Source organism: Pleurodeles waltl, chromosome 2_2, assembly GCF_031143425.1.
Source record: "Pleurodeles waltl isolate 20211129_DDA chromosome 2_2, aPleWal1.hap1.20221129, whole genome shotgun sequence".
NCBI lineage: Eukaryota > Metazoa > Chordata > Amphibia > Caudata > Salamandridae > Pleurodeles > Pleurodeles waltl.
Genome location: NC_090439.1, coordinates 661,668,929 through 661,695,019, shown reverse-complemented (window position 1 = coordinate 661,695,019; position 26,091 = coordinate 661,668,929).

Here is a 26,091-nt window from a genome sequence, read left to right as displayed (position 1 = left end):
GATGTGGGGGTATCCGCAGATAGATCTTTCTGATTGATACACCTACGTGTGGATTCCTCACCTAAAGAATTCTCCCCTCGCGCCAGCCTCGACGGAAATTTCTTCAAGCTCTGCATGTCGACGATGACGTCACAATCGCCCGACTCCACGCGACGCCGTATGACGTCATCTAGGCATAAGAAGCCCTCGTCGACGTGCAGACGTCAGTTCCCTTTTTTCCGTGCCTCCGAGTAACGGTTTTTCTTCGAGGCTCACAGGGAGCTACAGTTGCTAATCGACGGTTACAATGTCGCAGCCAAAGAAATCTGGCTTTAAGCCATGTAACCAGTGCGAGGGTCGAATGTCGGTTACCGATCCCCATGAGAATTGCCTCTGGTGCCTTAGCTCCGACCATGAGGTCGAGTCATGCGGCTCCTGCCAGCGCATGAACCCGAAGGCACTCAAGGAAAGGGAGGCAAAATTGTTCTTGGCCCGTTCCAAGAAAAAGAAGGAGAGGCGTCATCGGAGGGAGTCCTCTTCAAGATCCTCGAGGGCTCATCATCGGCATGGTGACTCTTGGTGCCGTCACAACTCCCGGCGCCGATTGAGTAAGGGACGGTCCCGGTCTAGATCGGCATCTCCGTCAGCTTGGCGCCGTCCGACGTGGGAGATTAGCCCGACCGTCACCCCTCCACCTCCTACGACTCCGACTTTACCTGGGTCGGTTTTCGAGGTTGAGCCTCTTCAGAGACCAGAGGCTTCTCCTAGCCAGGAGTTACCTGGCCCATCTACGGCATCTATGCCCACGCCCCGGTGCAACAGCAATACCCGGCTTTCTCGGCGCCGGGTACGGATCCTGCTGCTTTTTTAAATGCCATGTTTAATATTTTTTCCACAATGGCGCCGAGTGGAGGACAAGCAGGTCCGTCGGGCCCTTTGGCCTTTAATTTGGGTGTTCCGGCGTCTTATAAGTTGACGCCTTTCACGCCATTTTTTTCTACTGCAGCTGAACCGGCGCCGATGCCCTTGACGTCGCCTAGGAGACCTGTTACACCTGCTACGGCGCCGATGGATTCACCTCAGATCCAATCCACAATCAAGGTTCCTGTGGAGCCGGAAGGTCCGGCGTCGGATGGATCCGAGGTGCGGCGCAGACAGATATCTTCGGTGTCAGCCGACGCCTTATCGACGGCGGGTCTTGAATCTAGGCTTCGATCTAGACGTCTGGCTTTACTCCTTTTGGAGGAGGAAGAATACAGTAGACAACACCTGGAAGAGGGTGAGATCTTGGAGCCTTCCGGTGACTTTCAAGGTCTTGATACTGCAAGTGGCATCGACACCTTCCCTGAGTGGGATCTAGCTTCCCCAGGGGAGTACACTGAGGAAGCTGCTTCTTTCCATGCAGTAATACGAAAGGCTGCAGACTTCTTAGATCTCCCTCTTCCGGCTGCGGAGGTGAAGAGGATCCTATTGACGGAGGTGTTGCATCCAGCTTCTGTGACGGCAGAGCCTCTCTTGCCTTTTAATGAGGCTCTTCTAGATCCTATTAAAGACATCTGGAAAAAACCTGTGTCTTCAGCGGCTGTCAACAGAGCGGTGGCACGACGCTATCGGGCGGCACCAGGTGACCCTGTCTTCCTCTCCAAGCACCCAACACCAGAGAGCTTAGTGGTTCAGGCCTCCTGTTCTTCCAGATCCTCTCCTGGCTCGTTTCCCGGGACCCCTGCGGACAGGGAATCAAAGAAAATGGACCATTGTGCCAAAAAGGCCTTTTCTTCATGTAGTATGGCTTTAAAGTCAACCAACGCGACCTGCATTTTACGACGTTACATCCACGCCCTTATGGAGGAAGCGAAAGGCCATCCAAACTTGTCCCAGGAAATGTTGCAGTTGCTGACAGACGCTCAGGCGGCGGCGACCCAGGTGATCCAGTCTGGGTTAGACACTTCAGACTCAGTGGCAAGAGCTATGGGAACGACCATAGTTTCCAGAAGACAATCTTGGTTGCGTTCGTCTGGCTTTTCATCAGATGTGCAAGCGACTCTCCTGGATCTGCCCTTTGATGGCGAAAAACTCTTTGGAACAAAGGCAGATTCTGCTCTTGAACGATTTAAGGAGAGCAGAGCCACAGCGAGGTCGCTGTGACTTCAGTCCACTGCCTCATCCTCCTTTAGATCTTATAGGAGGGTTAGGGGTTTTGGACGTGGCTCCTCCTTTCGTGGCAGATTTCAAGGAGCACAACAAACTGCAAGCTCCCTGCCATACAGATCCTTCAGGGGCAGGGGCAGAGTCCGAACAAGAGGAGCCACCCAGCAGCACTCTGCCTCTTCCTCTTCCTCGGGAGGGGTGCAGCAGGGAAAGCAGCCGTAGTCCTCCACCACTCCCTGTCCACTTGTCTCCGGTAGGGTGGAGACTTGCCCATTTTCTTCCGATGTGGGAGTTTATAATAACGGACTCTTGGGTCATCGACATTGTGAAGAAGGGGTACGCTCTTCCCTTTCGGGAATTCCCTCCTCCCTTCCCTCCCCACCCATCCTTCTGTTCGGAAGACCATCTTCTGTTATTACAACAGGAAGTGTTGTCCCTATTGGCAAAAGGTGCGGTAGAGTTGGTTCCCGAGCAGGAGAGGGGTCAGGGCTGTTATTCAAGATACTTCCTGATCCCCAAAGAGGATGGTCGGTTAAGACCAATTCTGGGCTTGAGGACTTTGAATTGGTTCCTCAGGCAGGAAAAGTTCAAAATGCTGACCCTGTCACAGGTTCTTTTGGCGTTGAACGAAGGAGATTGGATGGTGTCTGTCGATTTGCAGGACGCATACTTTCATATTCCGATCCTCAGATCGCACAGGAAGTATCTCCGGTTTGTGGTGGGATCGCAACATTATTAGTTTGCGGTCCTCCCCTTTGGTCTTACTTCAGCACCTCGAGTCTTCACAAAGGTGATGGCGGTGGTAGCGGCAGAGCTCAGAAGAAGGGGGATAGCGGTGTTTCCCTATCTGGACGATTGGTTGATCAAAGCCAAGACTCCGGAGCTCGTGCAGCGTCATCTCCAGTCGACAACTCAATTGTTGTACGACCTGGGTTTTTCAATCAATGTGCCCAAATCTCACCTGGAGCCCTCTCAACGCCTCCTGTTCATAGGGGCAGTATTGGACACGACATTGAATCGGGCCTTTCCTCCGCCCCAGAGGGTTCAGGACAGCCAGGCGTTGATTCCAATGTTTCGAAATGGAGCGGTAGTTCCAGTCCTCAAGGTCCTTCGTCTGCTCGGTGAGTTTGCTTCTTGCATACTGCTGGTCACTCATGCACGCTGGCACATGAGGGCTCTTCAGTGGTGCGTCCGCAGGCAGTGGTTTCAGCACAAGGGAGATCTCGAGGAATCGATAAAGATCTCCAGAGTCACTGCGGTGGATCTTCAATGGTGGGCAGCGGTCGACAACCTGTCACAAGGAAGGCCGTTCTCGCTGCCTCCACCAGTGGCCACAGTGGTAATGGATGCTTCCACTCTAGGGTGGGGAGCTCATCTGGGGGACCTGGTGGTCAAAGGCCTTTGGTCTCCAGTGGAACAGAGATTTCACATCAATCTGTTGGAATTGCGGGCAATACGTCTGGCTCTCAAGGCCTTCCTCCCTTCCATTCGCGGTCAGTCAGTCCATATCCTAATGGACAATACTACAGCGATGTGGTATATAAACAAGCAGGGAGGAGTGGGATTGTATCTTCTCTGCAGAGAAGCTCTTCGACTCTGGTCCTGGCTTCAGGATCACAAGATCTGCTTCGTAGCACATCATTTGGCCGGGGCTCTGAACATGCGTGCGGACGTTCTCAGTCGACGCAACTCGGTCGACCACGAGTGGTGTCTTCATCGAGATCTGGTTCTGTACATATTCCAGATGTGGGGATATCCACAGATAGATCTATTTGCGACTCAGGAGAATGCACAGTGCCCGCTATTTTGCAGCCTCCAGTATCTGGTACAAGGAGCTTTGGGGGACGTGTTTCAGATGTCCTGGAAGGGTCAATTGCTTTACGCGTTTCCTCCCATACCCTTGATTCCTCGAGTTCTGAGGAAGATCCGCCAAGACCCAGCCCAGGTCATCTTAATAGCTCCGGATTGGCCAAGAAGGGTGTGGTATTCAGACCTTCTCCAACTCTCTCAGTGCCCTCCGCTCCGTCTCCCTTACAGGGTGGACCTCCTCTCGCAGGGGCAGATTCTACACCCCACCTCCAGAGCCTGCACCTTCATGCCTGGAGATTGAACGGGGCAATCTGAGTGCTTTTTCTCTCCCACCAGAAGTGGTGGATGTTATTTTATTGGCCAGGCGATACTCCACCAAATCGATCTATGCAAGTCGTTGGGCTAAATTTGTATGCTGGTGTGGAGGGAATAGAATTGATCCCTTAAAGGCTCGTTTGTCTAACATATTGTCATTTGCTCTTTGCCTGGCACAGAAGGGTTATGCGGTTGCCACAGTCAAGGGTTATTTATCTGCACTGTCGGCTTTTCTGTGCCTTCCTGATCAGCTTTCCTTGTTTAAGTCTCCGATTGTGTTAAGGTTTCTGAAGGGGCTTACTAACAAATGTCCACAGTTACCATTTGTTATGCCTCAGTGGGACCTTAATTTGGTATTAACATTTTTAATGGGGTCCCCATTTGAACCGTTGCATTCTTGCTCTTTGCGGTTGCTAGTTCTCAAAACTGTGTTCCTGGTGGCCATAACATCGGCCAGAAGGGTCAGTGAGCTTCAGGCTCTTAGTGTAATGCCCCCATACCTTTCTTTCTATAGAGACAAAGTGGTATTAAGGACCAAGGCGGCTCTCCTCCCGAAGGTTGTTACACCCTTTCACCTGGGACAGTCTATTACTCTCTCTTCCTTTTATCCTCCACCTAATCCATCCAAGGAGGAAGATAGGCTCCACCGGCTGGATCCACAAAGAGCGCTGAGCTTCTATGTCGACAGAACGAAGGAGTTCAGGCAAGATGATCAGCTCTTCGTTGGATACTTGGGGAAGAGGAAAGGTAGAGCTGTCCACAAGAGAACTCTATCCAGGTGGGTCATTCTATGTATTAAGATTTGTTATTCTTTGGTGAAGAAAGAACCACCTGTGGGGCTTCGTGCCCACTCCACCAGAGCTAAGGCTGCCTCTTCGGCTTTGGCTAGGGGTGTTCCTGTGGCTGAAATCTGCAGGGCAGCGACTTGGGCGTCCCTCCATACTTTTGTTAAACATTACTGTTTGGATACTGAGGTTAGGAGGGATGGCCATTTTGCTTGCTCGGTGCTGCAGGATTTCTTGGTTTGACCATTCGGGCACCCGCCTCCGGAGGTAGTACTGCTTTGGGACTCTATTCTTTAGGTGAGGAATCCACAGGTAGGTGTATCCATCAGAAGAATAAGTTACTTACCTTCGGTAACGCTTTTTCTGGTGGATACAGTAACTACCTGTGGATTCCTCACGGTCCCACCCGCCTCCCTGTTGCCTGACTGGTCATACCATGAAATCCATGGGTGAGCACCGTTGTCTTGTATATATGTATATACTTGGATCATGTATATAGTTGTGGCATGTATATATGCATATCTTTCTCTGATTTGGATAGTTCAAGGAAACATGTTTGAACTTGACTGACATATTTGTTTCCATATGGAGCAGTTATTGCCATTAATTTATTATATTTTTATGGTAATAAATGTTGTATTTTCATTTCATTTGATGTGATTATGTTCTTTTCAAGGTCAATAGTCACCTGTTCGCCTCTATGGCACGTAAAAAATGGTGATAACTGATGTCTGCACGTCGACGATGGCTTCTTATTGCCTGGATGACATCACACAGCGTCGCGTGGAGTCGGGCGATTGTGACGTCATCGTCGACGTGCAGAGCTAGAAGAAATTTCCGTCGAGGCTGGCGCGAGGGGAGAATTCTTTAGGTGAGGAATCCACAGGTAGTTATTGTATCCACCAGAAAAAGCGTTACCGAAGGTACGTAACTTATTCGTTTGGTGCATAGATGTGCACAGTTGGGGAGGTGCTTACCAGAATATCAAAAGCACACTCTTTAGAAGTGTCCTTACAGCCGAAATGCCAGGCACTCTTTTGGGGTTATGAGGCCTAGAAAAACCATCCCAAGAGACCATATAACATGTGCTGCAACCTGGCAATGAAATCATGGGGAGACCATCTCCCAAGAATCCTAACACATGTTCCTTGTTTCCCGTGCCAATACCATTACCTGCCTGAAAGCTGAACCCCAAGTCCTCCCCTCCCCCTTTGCCCCTAGCCTTTAGTGATACCGCCGCTCGAAATAAACAAGAATATATGTAGCACTCCCGAAAAATACAAGCTGCATCATTCTGTGTCTCCTACCACCCCTGTAATAATGCACCCCAACACCCCTTTTGACACTGCACCCCCAAATTTGCCCCCCTCCTCCCTTCCCACTACCACCAACCTGGAGATGGGAGGGGAGCATAAAAATGATGGGTCCATCACCAAAACCCCCTCCTTTGTAATCACCCTGTTTGTGTGCTGGGAGGGGGAGCACTCTGCCAGCATGGGCTTTGCAGCCCTATGCTTCCTCTCCTGTACCACCTCTTGCGCACTGGCCTAGACTCCTCCTCAACCTCTTCTTCTCCTGCATCACTGCCACTACAACACCACCTACTCTTGCTCTCTCCCCCTGCTCCATCTACCTCCCCCTTTCTCCTCTAGGTCCTACCATTCACCTCTGCTATCCCTCTCTCTCAGCCTTCCCTTCTTCCTCCTCCCCCCCCATTCTCCTCTAAGTCCCATCAACCCCCCTCCTCTCAGGCTCCGCCTACTCCCCCTCTTTCTGCACCTCTCTTAGCCTGCCCTTCTTGCTCTGCCCCCACCTCATGAGCTCCCTCTATTCCTGCCCTTTGACTCAGCCTGCACCTATCCTTGCTCTCTCTGCATGTACGCACATACACACTTACAGCCACTTTACAATCCACCATTCACAAGTCCAGCTATGCTCTATACACACATACATATTACTTACCAATTTAGCAGCCATCTCCGACTTACCTCTGCTTTGCCGCCATCAGTCACCTGGTGCCGAGCCCAGGATTCGAACCCTGGTTGTCTGGGTGGAAGTCAGGAACTTACCCACTGGACCACACTGACTTCCATAGCTGTAGCATGTCAAATCTTCCCTATATCATGGATATGAAGTGTCCTTTACAGTGGAAGCCATAAGGAATGACATCACAACCTTTCTGTTGGTGATAGGGTCTGTGGCACAGTCAAAACCCATCAAGGCGCTATAGCTCAGTGGCAAGATCAAGTGCCTTTGGTGTAGCAGGCTATGCCTGTATAGGGGTTCGAATCCAACCAACGCCTTTAAAGTACTTTTAGGTGGAAAAAAATACAACATTTTATTTTTTTCATTTAGAAAGATTATTTTGACTTCAAAATGACAGGAATAATGTAAGTATTTTATTTTTTGCATTATAAGCCCAAATTTAGAAATCTTGCCCCCCACCTTATCTCCCCCTCCTTTTGCTCAAGTAGGTAAAATAGGAGCAAAGCCTTGTATTCATTGATCAATATATTCATTTTTTCCTCAAATTGGGGAACAGAAAGAAGGCCTTGTGCTTTGCTTTGCTTTGGTTTGCTTTGCAGCCAGGCCAGGCCTTTGGGACTGGGAATTTAAACATCCCATTCTTAGTCTGCAGCTTTTACCATGAGCCCACGAACGCCCAGGTTCTGTATAGAGGATTACTGCAGGTAATTCTGGACCCTGCTAAATGAGGGTGGGGTCCTTATCTGTAGGCATTCGTAGGGAAAAATCCTTAGCCTAAGACAGTTTGGCAACTTTAAAAATCTGCTGAAGACCATATGTTGAAGGTCGTATCACACCATCATAGAGGAAGCTCGGCAAAGTAATCATGGGAGAACATTATTTGCATAGGCCAGCCCCTTTCTCAACCCTATTATTATGCTGCAGTTGCCATGTAGCATTACTACAGGGCAGCAGCATGAAGATAAATCCACAGAGAGACTTTAAATCTAATTGCTGAACAACTTCTTGTTCTTGTTGTTTTTTCATCAGCCTATAGAGTAGAGGACTGGAATGACAGAGTGAATGAGTATTAAGGAATGATTGGCCTGTATATGTGGTGAAGGGGGCGCGGGATTTGGAAGGAAAACTGCAATATAAAAGTGTCAAAGCATAGATGCTTGCAGAGAGATAGAGTGAGTGTGCCTTCTGTCTCTTTGAAGGGACATTCGAAAGAAGAACAACAGACCCACAGTCCTCAGGTGGGAGAAGCATGGAAGAGTTTTCACCCCAAAATGAATATACTCACACCATCTCAAAGCTTCGGTGAGTGATATGATGCTTTGCAGGATGAAGGATTTGCCATGTACGGTGCATAGATGTGCACAGTTGGGGAGGCGCTTACCAGAATATCAAAAGCACACTCTTTAGAAGTGTCCTTACAGCCGAAATGCCAGGCACTCTTTTGGGGTTATGATGCCTAGAAAAACCATCCCAAGAGACCATATAACATGTGCTGCAACGGGGCAATGAAATCATGGGGAGACCATCTCCCAAGAATCCTAGCACATGTTCCTTGTTTCCCGTCTCAATACCATTACCTGCCTGAAAGCTGAACCCCAAGTCCTCCCCTCCCCCTTTGCCCCTAGCCTTTAGTGATACCGCCACTCGAAAGAAAGGGCGCAATAAACAAGAATATATGTAGCACTCCCGAAAAACACAAGCTGCATCATTCTGCGTCTCCTACCACCCCTGTAATAATGCACCCCAACACCCCTTTTGACACTGCACCCCCAAATTTGCCTCCCCCCCCCCCTCTCTTCCCACTACCACCAACCTGGAGATTGGAGGGGAGCATAAAAATGATGGTTCCATCACCAAAACCCCCTCCTTTGTAATCAACCTGTTTGTGTGCTGGGAGGGGGAGCACTCTGCCAGCATGGGCTTTGCAGCCCTATGCTTCCTCTCCTGTACCACCTCTTGCACACTGGCCTAGACTCCTCCTCGACCTCTTCTTCTCCTGCATCACTGCCACTACGATACCACCTACTCTTGCTCTCTCCCCCTGCTCCATCTACGTCCCCCTTTCTCCTCTAGGTCCTACCAGCCACCTCTGCTATCCCTCTCTCTCAGCCTTCCCTTCTTGCTCCTCCCCCCCATTCTCCTCTAAGTCCCATCAACCCCCCTCCTCTCCTCCTAGGCTCCGCCTACTCCCCCTCTTTCTGCACCTCTCTTAGCCTGCCCTTCTTGCTCCGCCCCCACCTCATGTGCTCCCTCTATTCCCGCCCTTTGACACAGCCTGCACCTATCCTTGCTCTCTCTGCATGTACGCACATACACACTTACAGCCACTTTACAATCCACCATTCACAAGTCCAGCTATGCTCTATACACACATACATATTACTTACCAATTTAGCAGCCATCTCCGACTTACCTCTGCTTTGCCGCCATCAGTCACCTGGTGCCGAGCCCGGGATTCTAACCCTGGTTGTCTGGGTGGAAGTCAGGAACTTACCCTCTGGACCACACGGGCTTCCATATCTGTAGCATGTCAAATCTTCCCTATATCATGGATATGAAGTGTCTTTTACAGTGGAAGCCATAAGGAATGACATCACAACCTTTATGTTGGTGATAGGGTCTGTGGCACAGTCAAAACCCATCAAGGAGCTATAGCTCAGTGGCAAGATCAAGTGCCTTTGGTGCAGCAGGCTAGCCCTGTTTAGGGGTTGGAATCCAGCCAACGCCTTAAAAGTACTTTTAGGTGGAAAAAAATACAACATTTTATTTTTTTCATTTAGAAAGATTATTTTGACTTCAAAATTACAGGAATAATGTAAGTATTTTATTTTTTGCATTATAAGCCCAAATTTAGAAATCTTGCCCCCCACCTTATCTCCCCCTCCTTTTGCTCAAGTAGGTAAAATAGGAGCAAAGCCTCGTATTCATTGATCAATGTATTTGTTTTTTCCTCAAATTGGGGAACTTAAATAAGGCCTTGTGCTTTGCTTTGCAGCCAGGCCAGGCCTTTGGGCCTGGGAATTTAAAAATCCCATACTTAGTCTGCAGCTTTTACCATAAACCCACGAACGCCCAGGTTCTGTATAGAGGATTACTGCAGGTAATTCTGGACCCTGCTAAATGAGGGTGGGGTCCTTATCTGTAGGCATTCGTAGGGAAAAATCCTTAGCCTAAGACTGTTTGGCAACTTTAAAAATCTGCTGAAGACCATATGTTGAAGGTCGTATCACACCATCATAGAGGAAGCTCGGCAAAGTAATCATGGGAGAACATTATTTGCATAGGACAGCCCCTTTCTCAACCCTATTATTATGCTGCAGTTGCCATGTAGCATTACTAGAGGGCAGCAGCATGAAGATAAATCCACAGAGAGACTTTAAATCTGTTTGCTGAACAACTTCTTGTTCTTGTTGTTTTTTCATCAGCCTATAGAGTATAGCACTGGAATGATAGAGTGAATGAGTATTAAGGAATGATTGGCCTGTATATGTGGTGAAGGGGGCGCGGGATTTGGAAGGAAAACTGCAATATAAAAGTGTCAAAGCATAGATGCTTGCAGAAAGATAGAGTGAGTGTGCCTTCTGTCTCTTTGAAGGGACATGCGAACGAAGAACAACAGACCCACAGTCCTCAGGTGGGAGAAGCACGGAAGAGTATTCACCCCAAAATTAATATACTCACACCATCTCAAAGCTTCGGTGAGTGATATGATGCTTTGCAGGATGAAGGATTTGCCATGTACGGTGCATAGATGTGCACAGTTGGGGAGGCGCTTACCAGAATATCAAAAGCACACTCTTTAGAAGTGTCCTTACAGCCGAAATGCCAGGCACTCTTTTGGGGTTATGAGGCCTAGAAAAACCATCCCAATAGACCATATAACATGTGCTGCAACGGGCAATGAAATCATGGGGAGATCATCTCCCAAGAATCCTAACACATGTTCCTTGTTTCCCGTCTGAATAACATTACCTGCCTGAAAGCTGAACCCCAAGTCCTCCCCTCCCCCTTTGCCCCTAGCCTTTAGTGATACCGCCGCTCGAAAGAAAGGGCGCAATAAACAAGAATATATGTAGCACTCCCGAAAAACACAAGCTGCATCATTCTGCGTCTCCTACCACCCCTGTAATAATGCACCCCAACACCCCTTTTGACACTGCACCCCCAAATTTGCCCCCTCCCTTCCCACTACCACCAACCTGGAGATTGGAGGGGAGCATAAAAATGATGGTTCCATCACCAAAACCCCCTCCTTTGTAATCACCCTGTTTGTGTGCTGGGAGGGGGAGCACTCTGCCAGCATGTGCTTTGCAGCCCTATGCTTCCTCTCCTGTACCACCTCTTGCACACTGGCCTAGACTCCTCCTCGACCTCTTCTTCTCCTGCATCACTGCCACTACGATACCACCTACTCTTGCTCTCTCCCCCTGCTCCATCTACGTCCCCCTTTCTCCTCTAGGTCCTACCAGCCACCTCTGCTATCCCTCTCTCTCAGCCTTCCCTTCTTGCTCCTCCCCCCCATTCTCCTCTAAGTCCCATCAACCCCCCTCCTCTCCTCCTAGGCTCCGCCTACTCCCCCTCTTTCTGCACCTCTCTTAGCCTGCCCTTCTTGCTCCGCCCCCACCTCATGTGCTCCCTCTATTCCCCCCCTTTGACACAGCCTGCACCTATCCTTGCTCTCTCTGCATATACGCACATACACACTTACAGCCACTTTACAATCCACCATTCACAAGTCCAGCTATGCTCTATACACACATACATATTACTTACCAATTTAGCAGCCATCTCCGACTTACCTCTGCTTTGCCGCCATCAGTCACCTGGTGCCGAGCCCGGGATTCTAACCTTGGTTGTCTGGGTGGAAGTCAGGAACTTACCCACTGGACCACACGGGCTTCCATATCTGTAGCATGTCAAATCTTCCCTATATCATGGATATGAAGTGTCTTTTACAGTGGCAGCCATAAGGAATGACATCACAACCTTTATGTTGGTGATAGGGTCTGTGGCACAGTCAAAACCCATCAAGGAGCTATAGCTCAGTGGCAAGATCAAGTTCCTTTGGTGCAGCAGTCTAGCCCTGTATAGGGGTTGGAATCAAGCCAACACCTTTAAAGTACTTTTAGGTGGAAAAAAATACAACATTTTATTTTTTTCATTTAGAAAGATTATTTTGACTTCAAAATTACAGGAATAATGTAAATATTTAATTTTTTGCATTATAAGCCCAAATTTAGAAATCTTGCCCCCCACCTTATCTCCCCCTCCTTTTGCTCAAGTAGGTAAAATAGGAGCAAAGCCTTGTATTCATTGATCAATGTATTCGTTTTTTCCTCAAATTGGGGAACAGAAATAAGGCCTTGTGCTTTGCTTTGCTTTGCTTTGCTTTGCTTTGCTTTGCAGCCAGGCCAGGCCTTTGGGCCTGGGAATTTAAAAATCCCATACTTAGTCTGCAGCTTTTACCATAAGCCCACGAACGCCCAGGTTCTGTATAGAGGATTACTGCAGGTAATTCTGGACCCTGCTAAATGAGGGTGGGGTCCTTATCTGTAGGCATTCGTAGGGAAAAATCCTTAGCCTAAGACAGTTTGGCAACTTTAAAAATTTGCTGAAGACCATATGTTGAAGGTCGTATCACACCATCATAGAGGAAGCTCGGCAAAGTAATCATAGGAGAACATTATTTGCATAAGACAGCCCCTTTCTCAACCCTATTATTATGCTGCAGTTGCCATGTAGCATTACTAGAGGGCAGCAGCATGAAGATAAATCCACAGAGAGACTTTAAATCTGTTTGCTGAACAACTTCTTGTTCTTGTTGTTTTTTCATCAGCCTATAGAGTATAGGACTGGAATGACAGAGTGAATGAGTATTAAGGAATGATTGGCCTGTATATGTGGTGAAGGGGGCGCGGGATTTGGAAGGAAAACTGCAATATAAAAGTGTCAAAGCATAGATGCTTGCAGAGAGATAGAGTGAGTGTGCCTTCTGTCTCTTTGAAGGGACATTCGAAAGAAGAACAACAGACCCACAGTCCTCAGGTGGGAGAAGCATGGAAGAGTTTTCACCCCAAAATGAATATACTCACACCATCTCAAAGCTTCGGTGAGTGATATGATGCTTTGCAGGATGAAGGATTTGCCATGTACGGTGCATAGATGTGCACAGTTGGGGAGGCGCTTACCAGAATATCAAAAGCACACTCTTTAGAAGTGTCCTTACAGCCGAAATGCCAGGCACTCTTTTGGGGTTATGATGCCTAGAAAAACCATCCCAAGAGACCATATAACATGTGCTGCAACGGGGCAATGAAATCATGGGGAGACCATCTCCCAAGAATCCTAGCACATGTTCCTTGTTTCCCGTCTCAATACCATTACCTGCCTGAAAGCTGAACCCCAAGTCCTCCCCTCCCCCTTTGCCCCTAGCCTTTAGTGATACCGCCACTCGAAAGAAAGGGCGCAATAAACAAGAATATATGTAGCACTCCCGAAAAACACAAGCTGCATCATTCTGCGTCTCCTACCACCCCTGTAATAATGCACCCCAACACCCCTTTTGACACTGCACCCCCAAATTTGCCTCCCCCCCCCCCCTCTCTTCCCACTACCACCAACCTGGAGATTGGAGGGGAGCATAAAAATGATGGTTCCATCACCAAAACCCCCTCCTTTGTAATCACCCTGTTTGTGTGCTGGGAGGGGGAGCACTCTGCCAGCATGGGCTTTGCAGCCCTATGCTTCCTCTCCTGTACCACCTCTTGCGCACCTGCCTAGACTCGACCTCTTCTTCTCCTGCATCACTGCCACTACGATACCACCTACTCTTGCTCTCTCCCCCTGCTCCATCTACGTCCCCCTTTCTCCTCTAGGTCCTACCAGCCACCTCTGCTATCCCTCTCTCTCAGCCTTCCCTTCTTGCTCCTCCCCCCCATTCTCCTCTAAGTCCCATCAACCCCCCTCCTCTCCTCCTAGGCTCCGCCTACTCCCCCTCTTTCTGCACCTCTCTTAGCCTGCCCTTCTTGCTCCGCCCCCACCTCATGTGCTCCCTCTATTCCCGCCCTTTGACACAGCCTGCACCTATCCTTGCTCTCTCTGCATGTACGCACATACACACTTACAGCCACTTTACAATCCACCATTCACAAGTCCAGCTATGCTCTATACACACATACATATTACTTACCAATTTAGCAGCCATCTCCGACTTACCTCTGCTTTGCCGCCATCAGTCACCTGGTGCCGAGCCCGGGATTCTAACCCTGGTTGTCTGGGTGGAAGTCAGGAACTTACCCTCTGGACCACACGGGCTTCCATATCTGTAGCATGTCAAATCTTCCCTATATCATGGATATGAAGTGTCTTTTACAGTGGAAGCCATAAGGAATGACATCACAACCTTTATGTTGGTGATAGGGTCTGTGGCACAGTCAAAACCCATCAAGGAGCTATAGCTCAGTGGCAAGATCAAGTGCCTTTGGTGCAGCAGGCTAGCCCTGTTTAGGGGTTGGAATCCAGCCAACGCCTTAAAAGTACTTTTAGGTGGAAAAAAATACAACATTTTATTTTTTTCATTTAGAAAGATTATTTTGACTTCAAAATTACAGGAATAATGTAAGTATTTTATTTTTTGCATTATAAGCCCAAATTTAGAAATCTTGCCCCCCACCTTATCTCCCCCTCCTTTTGCTCAAGTAGGTAAAATAGGAGCAAAGCCTCGTATTCATTGATCAATGTATTTGTTTTTTCCTCAAATTGGGGAACTTAAATAAGGCCTTGTGCTTTCCTTTGCTTTGCTTTGCTTTGCTTTGCAGCCAGGCCAGGCCTTTGGGCCTGGGAATTTAAAAATCCCATACTTAGTCTGTAGCTTTTACCATAAACCCACGAACGCCCAGGTTCTGTATAGAGGATTACTGCTGGTAATTCTGGACCCTGCTAAATGAGGGCGGGGTCCTTATCTGTAGGCATTCGTAGGGAAAAATCCTTAGCCTAAGACTGTTTGGCAACTTTAAAAATCTGCTGAAGACCATATGTTGAAGGTCGTATCACACCATCATAGAGGAAGCTCGGCAAAGTAATCATGGGAGAACATTATTTGCATAGGACAGCCCCTTTCTCAACCCTATTATTATGCTGCAGTTGCCATGTAGCATTACTAGAGGGCAGCAGCATGAAGATAAATCCACAGAGAGACTTTAAATCTGTTTGCTGAACAACTTCTTGTTCTTGTTGTTTTTTCATCAGCCTATAGAGTATAGGACTGGAATGACAGAGTGAATGAGTATTAAGGAATGATTGGCCTGTATATGTGGTGAAGGGGGCGCGGGATTTGGAAGGAAAACTGCAATATAAAAGTGTCAAAGCATAGATGCTTGCAGAAAGATAGAGTGAGTGTGCCTTCTGTCTCTTTGAAGGGACATGCGAACGAAGAACAACAGACCCACAGTCCTCAGGTGGGAGAAGCACGGAAGAGTATTCACCCCAAAATTAATATACTCACACCATCTCAAAGCTTCGGTTAGTGATATGATGCTTTGCAGGATGAAGGATTTGCCATGTACGGTGCATAGATGTGCACAGTTGGGGAGGCGCTTACCAGAATATCAAAAGCACACTCTTTAGAAGTGTCCTTACAGCCGAAATGCCAGGCACTCTTTTGGGGTTATGAGGCCTAGAAAAACCATCCCAATAGACCATATAACATGTGCTGCAACGGGGCAATGAAATCATGGGGAGATCATCTCCCAAGAATCCTAACACATGTTCCTTGTTTCCCGTCTGAATAACATTACCTGCCTGAAAGCTGAACCCCAAGTCCTCCCCTCCCCTTTTGCCCCTAGCCTTTAGTGATACCGCCGCTCGAAAGAAAGGGCGCAATAAACAAGAATATATGTAGCACTCCCGAAAAACACAAGCTGCATCATTCTGCGTCTCCTACCACCCCTGTAATAATGCACCCCAACACCCCTTTTGACACTGCACCCCCAAATTTGCCCCCTCCCCCCCCCTCCCTTCCCACTACCACCAACCTGGAGATTGGAGGGGAGCATAAAAATGATGGTTCCATCACCAAAACCCCCTCCTTTGTAATCACCCTGTTTGTGTGCTGGGAGGGGGAGCACTCTGCCAGCATGTGCTTTGCAGTCCTATGCTTCCTCTCCTGTACCACCTCTTGCACACTGGCCTAGACTCCTCCTCGACCTCTTCTTCTCCTGCATCACTGCCACTACGATACCACCTACTCTTGCTCTCTCCCCCTGCTCCATCTACGTCCCCCTTTCTCCTCTAGGTCCTACCAGCCACCTCTGCTATCCCTCTCTCTCAGCCTTCCCTTCTTGATCCTCCCCCCCATTCTCCTCTAATTCCCATCAACCCCCCTCCTCTCCTCCTAGGCTCCGCCTACTCCCCCTCTTTCTGCACCTCTCTTAGCCTGCCCTTCTTGCTCCACCCCCACCTCATGTGCTCCCTCTATTCCCGCCCTTTGACACAGCCTGCACCTATCCTTGCTCTCTCTGCATGTACACACATACACACTTACAGCCACTTTACAATCCACCATTCACAAGTCCAGCTATGCTCTATACACACATACATATTACTTACCAATTTAGCAGCCATCTCCGACTTACCTCTGCTTTGCCGCCATCAGTCACCTGGTGCCGAGCCTGGGATTCTAACCCTGGTTGTCTGGGTGGAAGTCAGGAACTTACCCACTGGACCACACGGGCTTTCATATCTGTAGCATGTCAAATCTTCCCTATATCATGGATATGAAGTGTCTTTTACAGTGGAAGCCATAAGGAATGACATCACAACCTTTATGTTGGTGATAGGGTCTGTGGCACAGTCAAAACCCATCAAGGAGCTATATCTCAGTGGCAAGATCAAGTGCCTTTGGTGCAGCAGGCTAGCCCTGTATAGGGGTTGGAATCAAGCCAACACCTTTAAAGTACTTTTAGGTGGAAAAAAATACAACATTTTATTTTTTTCATTTAGAAAGATTATTTTGACTTCAAAATTACAGGAATAATGTAAATATTTAATTTTTTGCATTATAAGCCCAAATTTAGAAATCTTGCCCCCCACCTTATCTCCCCCTCCTTTTGCTCAAGTAGGTAAAATAGGAGCAAAGCCTTGTATTCATTGATCAATGTATTCGTTTTTTCCTCAAATTGGGGAAAAGAAATAAGGCCTTGTGCTTTGCTTTGCTTTGCTTTGCAGCCAGGCCAGGCCTTTGGGCCTGAGAATTTAAAAATCCCATACTTAGTCTGCAGCTTTTACCATAAGCCCACGAACGCCCAGGTTCTGTATAGAGGATTACTGCAGGTAATTCTGGACCCTGCTAAATGAGGGTGGGGTCCTTATCTGTAGGCATTCGTAGGGAAAAATCCTTAGCCTAAGACAGTTTGGCAACTTTAAAAATCTGCTGAAGACCATATGTTGAAGGTCGTATCACACCATCATAGAGGAAGCTCGGCAAAGTAATCATGGGAGAACATTATTTGCATAGGACAGCCCCTTTCTCAACCCTATTATTATGCTGCAGTTGCCATGTAGCATTACTAGAGGGCAGCAGCATGAAGATAAATCCACAGAGAGACTTTAAATCTGTTTGCTGAACAACTTCTTGTTCTTGTTGTTTTTTCATCAGCCTATAGAGTATAGGACTGGAATGACAGAGTGAATGAGTATTAAGGAATGATTGGCCTGTATATGTGGTGAAGGGGGCGCGGGATTTGGAAGGAAAACTGCAATATAAAAGTGTCAAAGCATAGATGCTTGCAGAAAGATAGAGTGAGTGTGCCTTCTGTCTCTTTGAAGGGACATGCGAAAGAAGAACAACAGACCCACAGTCCTCAGGTGGGAGAAGCACGGAAGAGTATTCACCCCAAAATGAATATACTCACACCATCTCAAAGCTTCGGTTAGTGATATGATGCTTTGCAGGATGAAGGATTTGCCATGTACGGTGCATAGATGTGCACAGTTGGGGAGGCGCTTACCAGAATATCAAAAGCACACTCTTTAGAAGTGTCCTTACAGCCGAAATGCCAGGCACTCTTTTGGGGTTATGAGGCCTAGAAAAACCATCCCAATAGACCATATAACATGTGCTGCAACGGGGCAATGAAATCATGGGGAGATCATCTCCCAAGAATCCTAACACATGTTCCTTGTTTCCCGTCTGAATAACATTACCTGCCTGAAAGCTGAACCCCAAGTCCTCCCCTCCCCCTTTGCCCCTAGCCTTTAGTGATACCGCCGCTCGAAAGAAAGGGCGCAATAAACAAGAATATATGTAGCACTCCCGAAAAACACAAGCTGCATCATTCTGCGTCTCCTACCACCCCTGTAATAATGCACCCCAACACCCCTTTTGACACTGCACCCCCAAATTTGCCCCCTCCCCCCCTCCCTTCCCACTACCACCAACCTGGAGATTGGAGGGGAGCATAAAAATGATGATTCCATCACCAAAACCCCCTCCTTTGTAATCACCCTGTTTGTGTGCTGGGAGGGGGAGCACTCTGCCAGCATGGGCTTTGCAGCCCTATGCTTCCTCTCCTGTACCACCTCTTGCACACTGGCCTAGACTCCTCCTCGACCTCTTCTTCTCCTGCATCACTGCCACTACGATACCACCTACTCTTGCTCTCTCCCCCTGCTCCATCTGCGTCCCCCTTTCTCCTCTAGGTCCTACCAGCCACCTCTGCTATCCCTCTCTCTCAGCCTTCCCTTCTTGCTCCTCCCCCCCATTCTCCTCTAAGTCCCATCAACCCCCCTCCTCTCCTCCTAGGCTCCGCCTACTCCCCCTCTTTCTGCACCTCTCTTAGCCTGCCCTTCTTGCTCCGCCCCCACCTCATGTGCTCCCTCTATTCCCGCCCTTTGACACAGCCTGCACCTATCCTTGCTCTCTCTGCATATACGCACATACACACTTACAGCCACTTTACAATCCACCATTCACAAGTCCAGCTATGCTCTATACACACATACATATTACTTACCAATTTAGCAGCCATCTCCGACTTACCTCTGCTTTGCCGCCATCAGTCACCTGGTGCCGAGCCCGGGATTCTAACCTTGGTTGTCTGGGTGGAAGTCAGGAACTTACCCACTGGACCACACGGGCTTCCATATCTGTAGCATGTCAAATCTTCCCTATATCATGGATATGAAGTGTCTTTTACAGTGGCAGCCATAAGGAATGACATCACAACCTTTATGTTGGTGATAGGGTCTGTGGCACAGTCAAAACCCATCAAGGAGCTATAGCTCAGTGGCAAGATCAAGTGCCTTTGGTGCAGCAGGCTAGCCCTGTATAGGGGTTGGAATCAAGCCAACGCCTTTAAAGTACTTTTAGGTGGAAAAAAATACAACATTTTATTTTTTTCATTTAGAAAGATTATTTTGACTTCAAAATTACAGGAATAATGTAAATATTTAATTTTTTGCATTATAAGCCCAAATTTAGAAATCTTGCCCCCCACCTTATCTCCCCCTCCTTTTGCTCAAGTAGGTAAAATAGGAGCAAAGCCTTGTATTCATTGATCAATGTATTCGTTTTTTCCTCAAATTGGGGAACTTAAATAAGGCCTTGTGCTTTCCTTTGCTTTGCTTTGCAGCCAGGCCAGGCCTTTGGTCCTGTGAATTTAAAAATCCCATACTTAGTCTGCAGCTTTTACCATAAACCCACGAACACCCAGGTTCTGTATAGAGGATTACTGCAGGTAATTCTGGACCCTGCTAAATGAGGGTGGGGTCCTTATCTGTAGGCATTCGTAGGGAAAAATCCTTAGCCTAAGACAGTTTGGCAACTTTAAAAATCTGCTGAAGACCATATGTTGAAGGTCGTATCACACCATCATAGAGGAAGCTCGGCAAAGTAATCATGGGAGAACATTATTTGCATAGGACAGCCCCTTTCTCAACCCTATTATTATGCTGCAGTTGCCATGTAGCATTACTAGAGGGCAGCAGCATGAAGATAAATCCACAGAGAGACTTTAAATCTGTTTGCTGAACAACTTCTTGTTCTTGTTGTTTTTTCATCAGCCTATAGAGTATAGGACTGGAATGACAGAGTGAATGAGTATTAAGGAATGATTGGCCTGTATATGTGGTGAAGGGGGCGCGGGATTTGGAAGGAAAACTGCAATATAAAAGTGTCAAAGCATAGATGCTTGCAGAAAGATAGAGTGAGTGTGCCTTCTGTCTCTTTGAAGGGACATGCGAACGAAGAACAACAGACCCATAGTCCTCAGGTGGGAGAAGCACGGAAGAGTATTCACCCCAAAATGAATATACTCACACCATCTCAAAGCTTCGGTTAGTGATATGATGCTTTGCAGGATGAAGGATTTGCCATGTACGGTGCATAGATGTGCACAGTTGGGGAGGCGCTTACCAGAATATCAAAAGCACACTCTTTAGAAGTGTCCTTACAGCCGAAATGCCAGGCACTCTTTTGGGGTTATGAGGCCTAGAAAAACCATCCCAATAGACCATATAACATGTGCTTCAATGGGGCAATGAAATCATGGGGAGATCATCTCCCAAGAATCCTAACACATGTTCCTTGTTTCCCGTCTGAATAACATTACCTGCCTGAAAGCTGAACCCCAAGTCCTCCCCTCCCCCTTTGCCCCTAGCCTTTAGTGATACCGCCGCTCGAAAGAAAGGGCGCAATAAACAAGAATATATGTAGCACTCCCGAAAAACCCAAGCTGCATCATTCTGCGTCTCCTACCACCCCTGTAATAATGCACCCCAACACCCCTTTTGACACTGCACCCCCAAATTTGCCCCCTCCCCCCTCCCTTCCCACTACCACCAACCTGGAGATTGGAGGGGAGCATAAAAATGATGGTTCCATCACCAAAACCCCCTCCTTTGTAATCACCCTGTTTGTGTGCTGGGAGGGGGAGCACTCTGCCAGCATGGGCTTTGCAGCCCTAAGCTTCCTCTCCTGTACCACCTCTTGCACACTGGCCTAGACTCCTCCTCGACCTCTTCTTCTCCTGCATCACTGCCACTACGATACCACCTACTCTTGCTCTCTCCCCCTGCTCCATCTACGTCCCCCTTTCTCCTCTAGGTCCTACCAGCCACCTCTGCTATCCCTCTCTCTCAGCCTTCCCTTCTTGCTCCTCCCCCCCATTCTCCTCTAAGTCCCATCAACCCACCTCCTCTCCTCCTAGGCTCTGCCTACTCCCCCTCTTTCTGCACCTCTCTTAGCCTGCCCTTCTTGCTCCGCCCCCACCTCATGTGCTCCCTCTATTCCCGCCCTTTGACACAGCCTGCACCTATCCTTGCTCTCTCTGCATGTACGCACATACACACTTACAGCCACTTTACAATCCACCATTCACAAGTCCAGCTATGCTCTATACACACATACATATTACTTACCAATTTAGCAGCCATCTCCGACTTACCTCTGCTTTGCCACCATCAGTCACCTGGTGCCGAGCCCGGGATTCTAACCTTGGTTGTCTGGGTGGAAGTCAGGAACTTACCCACTGGACCACACGGGCTTCCATATCTGTAGCATGTCAAATCTTCCCTATATCATGGATATGAAGTGTCTTTTACAGTGGAAGCCATAAGGAATGACATCACAACCTTTATGTTGGTGATAGGGTCTGTGGCACAGTCAAAACCCATCAAGGAGCTATAGCTCAGTGGCAAGATCAAGTGCCTTTGGTGCAGCAGGCTAGCCCTGTATAGGGGTTGGAATCAAGCCAACGCCTTTAAAGTACTTTTAGGTGGAAAAAAATACAACATTTTATTTTTTTCATTTAGAAAGATTATTTTGACTTCAAAATTACAGGAATAATGTAAATATTTAATTTTTTGCATTATAAGCCCAAATTTAGAATTCTTGCCCCCCACCTTATCTCCCCCTCCTTTTGCTCAAGTAGGTAAAATAGGAGCAAAGCCTTGTATTCATTGATCAATGTATTCGTTTTTTCCTCAAATTGGGGAACTTAAATAAGGCCTTGTGCTTTCCTTTGCTTTGCTTTGCTTTGCTTTGCAGCCAGGCCAGGCCTTTGGGCCTGGGAATTTAAAAATCCCATACTTAGTCTGTAGCTTTTACCATAAACCCACGAACGCCCAGGTTCTGTATAGAGGATTACTGCTGGTAATTCTGGACCCTGCTAAATGAGGGCGGGGTCCTTATCTGTAGGCATTCGTAGGGAAAAATCCTTAGCCTAAGACTGTTTGGCAACTTTAAAAATCTGCTGAAGACCATATGTTGAAGGTCGTATCACACCATCATAGAGGAAGCTCGGCAAAGTAATCATGGGAGAACATTATTTGCATAGGACAGCCCCTTTCTCAACCCTATTATTATGCTGCAGTTGCCATGTAGCATTACTAGAGGGCAGCAGCATGAAGATAAATCCACAGAGAGACTTTAAATCTGTTTGCTGAACAACTTCTTGTTCTTGTTGTTTTTTCATCAGCCTATAGAGTATAGGACTGGAATGACAGAGTGAATGAGTATTAAGGAATGATTGGCCTGTATATGTGGTGAAGGGGGCGCGGGATTTGGAAGGAAAACTGCAATATAAAAGTGTCAAAGCATAGATGCTTGCAGAAAGATAGAGTGAGTGTGCCTTCTGTCTCTTTGAAGGGACATGCGAACGAAGAACAACAGACCCACAGTCCTCAGGTGGGAGAAGCACGGAAGAGTATTCACCCCAAAATGAATATACTCACACCATCTCAAAGCTTCGGTTAGTGATATGATGCTTTGCAGGATGAAGGATTTGCCATGTACGGTGCATAGATGTGCACAGTTGGGGAGGCGCTTACCAGAATATCAAAAGCACACTCTTTAGAAGTGTCCTTACAGCCGAAATGCCAGGCACTCTTTTGGGGTTATGAGGCCTAGAAAAACCATCCCAATAGACCATATAACATGTGCTGCAACGGGGCAATGAAATCATGGGGAGATCATCTCCCAAGAATCCTAACACATGTTCCTTGTTTCCCGTCTGAATAACATTACCTGCCTGAAAGCTGAACCCCAAGTCCTCCCCTCCCCTTTTGCCCCTAGCCTTTAGTGATACCGCCGCTCGAAAGAAAGGGCGCAATAAACAAGAATATATGTAGCACTCCCGAAAAACACAAGCTGCATCATTCTGCGTCTCCTACCACCCCTGTAATAATGCACCCCAACACCCCTTTTGACACTGCACCCCCAAATTTGCCCCCTTCCCCCCCCCTCCCTTCCCACTACCACCAACCTGGAGATTGGAGGGGAGCATAAAAATGAATGGTTCCATCACCAAAACCCCCTCCTTTGTAATCACCCTGTTTGTGTGCTGGGAGGGGGAGCACTCTGCCAGCATGTGCTTTGCAGCCCTATGCTTCCTCTCCTGTACCACCTCTTGCACACTGGCCTAGACTCCTCCTCGACCTCTTCTTCTCCTGCATCACTGCCACTACGATACCACCTACTCTTGCTCTCTCCCCCTGCTCCATCTACGTCCCCCTTTCTCCTCTAGGTCCTACCAGCCACCTCTGCTATCCCTCTCTCTCAGCCTTCCCTTCTTGCTCCTCCCCCCCATTCTCCTCTAATTCCCATCAACCCCCCTCCTCTCCTCCTAGGCTCCGCCTACTCCCCCTCTTTCTGCACCTCTCTTAGCCTGCCCTTCTTGCTCCGCCCCCACCTCATGTGCTCCCTCTATTCCCGCCCTTTGACACAGCCTGCACCTATCCTTGCTCTCTCTGCATGTACACACATACACACTTACAGCCACTTTACAATCCACCATTCACAAGTCCAGCTATGCTCTATACACACATACATATTACTTACCAATTTAGCAGCCATCTCCGACTTACCTCTGCTTTGCCGCCATCAGTCACCTGGTGCCGAGCCTGGGATTCTAACCCTGGTTGTCTGGGTGGAAGTCAGGAACTTACCCACTGGACCACACGGGCTTCCATATCTGTAGCATGTCAAATCTTCCCTATATCATGGATATGAAGTGTCTTTTACAGTGGAAGCCATAAGGAATGACATCACAACCTTTATGTTGGTGATAGGGTCTGTGGCACAGTCAAAACCCATCAAGGAGCTATATCTCAGTGGCAAGATCAAGTGCCTTTGGTGCAGCAGGCTAGCCCTGTATAGGGGTTGGAATCAAGCCAACACCTTTAAAGTACTTTTAGGTGGAAAAAAATACAACATTTTATTTTTTTCATTTAGAAAGATTATTTTGACTTCAAAATTACAGGAATAATGTAAATATTTAATTTTTTGCATTATAAGCCCAAATTTAGAAATCTTGCCCCCCACCTTATCTCCCCCTCCTTTTGCTCAAGTAGGTAAAATAGGAGCAAAGCCTTGTATTCATTGATCAATGTATTCGTTTTTTCCTCAAATTGGGGAACAGAAATAAGGCCTTGTGCTTTGCTTTGCTTTGCTTTGCTTTGCTTTGCAGCCAGGCCAGGCCTTTGGGCCTGGGAATTTAAAAATCCCATACTTAGTCTGCAGCTTTTACCATAAGCCCACGAACGCCCAGGTTCTGTATAGAGGATTACTGCAGGTAATTCTGGACCCTGCTAAATGAGGGTGGGGTCCTTATCTGTAGGCATTCGTAGGGAAAAATCCTTAGCCTAAGACAGTTTGGCAACTTTAAAAATCTGCTGAAGACCATATGTTGAAGGTCGTATCACACCATCATAGAGGAAGCTCGGCAAAGTAATCATGGGAGAACATTATTTGCATAGGACAGCCCCTTTCTCAACCCTATTATTATGCTGCAGTTGCCATGTAGCATTACTAGAGGGCAGCAGCATGAAGATAAATCCACAGAGAGACTTTAAATCTGTTTGCTGAACAACTTCTTGTTCTTGTTGTTTTTTCATCAGCCTATAGAGTATAGGACTGGAATGACAGAGTGAATGAGTATTAAGGAATGATTGGCCGGTATATGTGGTGAAGGGGGCGCGGGATTTGGAAGGAAAACTGCAATATAAAAGTGTCAAAGCATAGATGCTTGCAGAAAGATAGAGTGAGTGTGCCTTCTGTCTCTTTGAAGGGACATGCGAAAGAAGAACAACAGAACCACAGTCCTCAGGTGGGAGAAGCACGGAAGAGTATTCACCCCAAAATGAATATACTCACACCATCTCAAAGCTTCGGTTAGTGATATGATGCTTTGCAGGATGAAGGATTTGCCATGTACGCTGCATAGATGTGCACAGTTGGGGAGGCGCTTACCAGAATATCAAAAGCACACTCTTTAGAAGTGTCCTTACAGCCGAAATGCCAGGCACTCTTTTGGGGTTATGAGGCCTAGAAAAACCATCCCAATAGACCATATAACATGTGCTGCAACGGGGCAATGAAATCATGGGGAGATCATCTCCCAAGAATCCTAACACATGTTCCTTGTTTCCCGTCTGAATAACATTACCTGCCTGAAAGCTGAACCCCAAGTCCTCCCCTCCCCCTTTGCCCCTAGCCTTTAGTGATACCGCCGCTCGAAAGAAAGGGCGCAATAAACAAGAATATATGTAGCACTCCCGAAAAACACAAGCTGCATCATTCTGCGTCTCCTACCACCCCTGTAATAATGCACCCCAACACCCCTTTTGACACTGCACCCCCAAATTTGCCCCCTCCCCCCTCCCTTCCCACTACCACCAACCTGGAGATTGGAGGGGAGCATAAAAATGATGATTCCATCACCAAAACCCCCTCCTTTGTAATCACCCTGTTTGTGTGCTGGGAGGGGGAGCACTCTGCCAGCATGGGCTTTGCAGCCCTATGCTTCCTCTCCTGTACCACCTCTTGCACACTGGCCTAGACTCCTCCTCGACCTCTTCTTCTCCTGCATCACTGCCACTACGATACCACCTACTCTTGCTCTCTCCCCCTGCTCCATCTACGTCCCCCTTTCTCCTCTAGGTCCTACCAGCCACCTCTGCTATCCCTCTCTCTCAGCCTTCCCTTCTTGCTCCTCCCCCCCATTCTCCTCTAAGTCCCATCAACCCCCCTCCTCTCCTCCTAGGCTCCGCCTACTCCCCCTCTTTCTGCACCTCT